The sequence below is a fragment of the Numida meleagris genome, chromosome 32, assembly GCF_002078875.1.
Source record: "Numida meleagris isolate 19003 breed g44 Domestic line chromosome 32, NumMel1.0, whole genome shotgun sequence".
Classification (NCBI taxonomy): domain Eukaryota; kingdom Metazoa; phylum Chordata; class Aves; order Galliformes; family Numididae; genus Numida; species Numida meleagris.
In genome coordinates, this window is record NC_034437.1 from 33,337 (window position 1) to 35,739 (window position 2,403).

Genomic DNA, 2,403 nt, shown 5'->3' on the forward strand with positions numbered 1-2,403 from the left:
CCGTCTCCCCACTGTTCCCAATATATAAACACGGCCAAAGCGCCGTTTCCTGCAATTGAAGGAGCCCTGCCCGTGGGGCCGGGACAGGAATCAAGATTGTTTCAGATTCTGCCCTTGATGGGGAGAGGCGGTCACGCGAAGCACCGCGGAGCCGGCAAGGACCTTTCCTCCCCAAAATAGATCGCTCCGCCGGGGCCGGCCGAGAGGAAGCGCTGACCCGAGCTCGGCGCTGCGGGAGCGGCTCCGTGAGCACGGAACCCGGGGACGCTGCACCCGGAGCCCCCGCAGCAACCGGAGCCGGCTGCAAACGCAGCTCGGACGCCAGCGGGAGAAGCAGGAGCCGCGGGGTCAGCTTCGCACGCCTCCCCTTGCACGGCTCCAGTTGCACGGATCTTGCACGCCCCTCCTTGCAGCCCTCGCCTTGCGTGCATCGCTTGCACGCATCTTGGCTGCCTCCGGGAGAGCGCTTCTCCTTGCACGCCTCCCCTTGCACACCCGCAATTGCACGCACCTCCTTATGAGCATCTCCTTGCTCGCACCTCCTTGCACGCCTCCCATTGCGTGCATCTGTTTGCACACCTCCCCTTGCACACCCGCAATTGCACGCATCTCCTTATGAGCATCTCCTTGCTCGCACCTCCTTGCACGCCTCCCATTGCGTGCATCTGTTTGCACACCTCCCCTTGCACACCCCCAATTGCACGCATCTCCTTATGAGCATCTCCTTGCTCGCACCTCCTTGCACGCCTCCCATTGCATGCATCTCCTTGCACACCTCTTCTTGCACACCTCCCCTTGCACACCCCCAGTTGCACGCATCTCCTTATGAGCATCTCCTTGCTCGCACCTCCTTGCACGCCTCCCACTGCATGCATCTCCTTGCACGCCTCTTCTTGCACGCCTCTCCACGCACACATCTCTTGCACACCTCCCCTTGCACGGACCTCTCTTCGCAAACCTCCAATTCCACGCGTCTCCTTATACTCATCTCCTTGCTCCCCTCCTGTTGCGTACACCTCCTCGCTCGCCTCTCCTTGCACGCACCTCTTGCACACCTCCCCGTGCACGCCCGTCCTTGCACGCAGCAGCAGAGCAGCGGTTTCCCAGCGCTGCCCCTTGCTCCAGGCTCTGCTCTGCTCGCGCCTCCGGCCCCGATTTGCACTCTCCCTCGCTGCGCCCCGTCCCAGTTGGAAGCACACCCAGAGCCACACGCAAATCCACGCTCACCCGCACCCGAATCCCCCTCCCACCACCCCAGCACAAACCCCAGCACCACGGGACGCAGCGGGAGCGGGGCCAGCTCCTGATTTTGCCAAAAACCCATCGGGAAAAGCGGCTGAACCCCCCCCAAACCCCCCCGATCTGGAGCTGCTTTGGGTACCCCCCGGGTGCTAAATGCAGTGGAAGCTCTGCAGGAAGAGCACGGCGGCGTAGGACGGGCTGGGGGCTGTAGGACCGCACCCAGTGGCCCCGTAGACCCGCAGCATCCCTACGGCCACCCCAAACCCCACAGCAATCACCTACAGGGATACAGGGCGGGCCGGGGGCTGTAGGACCGCACCCATTGGCCCCATAGACCCATCCCCGTGGCCGCCCCCAAACCCCCCAGCACTCACCTACAGCATCTGGGGACGATTCCCAGCTCCGGATCCCGCGTCCCAACGCCGCGCTCAACCGGGGACGCCGGCAGCGATACCCCGCACCCCACAGATCCTCATAGGGCCGCCCCAATGCCCCCCACCGCACGGCTCAGCTCCGTCCCGGCCCCACCGCGGGCTCTCTGAGCTCGGGATGTGGGAGAAGTCACCAAAAAACCGTTCCTCCTCGCTGCCTCTTCCTGCCTGGCTCTGCTCCACCGCTCTCCGCTCATAAAGCATTTCCTATTGCTGAGCACACGGCCCCGCGCTGCCTCCCTTCCTCCCGCGCACCGGCCCCATCCTGCTCCGCGCCCTCGGCCCATTCCGGCCCTTTTCCAGCCCTTTTCCCAGCGTTATCCCCAATTTCCCAGCGGGTTGGAGCCGTGGGGTGGCTCCGTGGGGCTTGGGCAGCACCCAAGGGTTCCTGCGCCCATTGCAAAGCGTGGCCCTGGGGTCACCGGGGGGTAGGGACGCTGCTGTCGCCGTCCCTCCCCGATGGGGTTGGGGATGGGAGGGAGGAGTAAAGGGGTTTCCCATCACCCGCTGCTATCCCCTAAGCCCGGTGGGATGGGGATGCAGGGAGGGTGCAAAGCGCGGCCCCATAAGGGATGCTGCGCCCCAGCACGGGGACAAAGGGACCCCAAATAGCGCTGACCCCAATGGCACCAGGACACGGCCCTATGAGGGACACTGTGCCCTGGGCCCAGGACAAAGGGACCCACGGGCACATCCCCCACGTGCCACCGTCCCCATGCGTCACCAACCC

General features: G+C 64.8%; 1 protein-coding gene across 1 annotated transcript in view; it reads right to left on the reverse strand.

Moving 5' to 3' along the window:
• Nucleotides 1-2,370, reverse strand: part of LOC110389211 (serine/threonine-protein kinase receptor R3-like) — a gene marked incomplete in the record, with an annotated part of 6,157 nt that extends 3,787 nt beyond the window's left edge. The window contains 1 exon segment of the mRNA XM_021379194.1: nucleotides 1,616-2,370.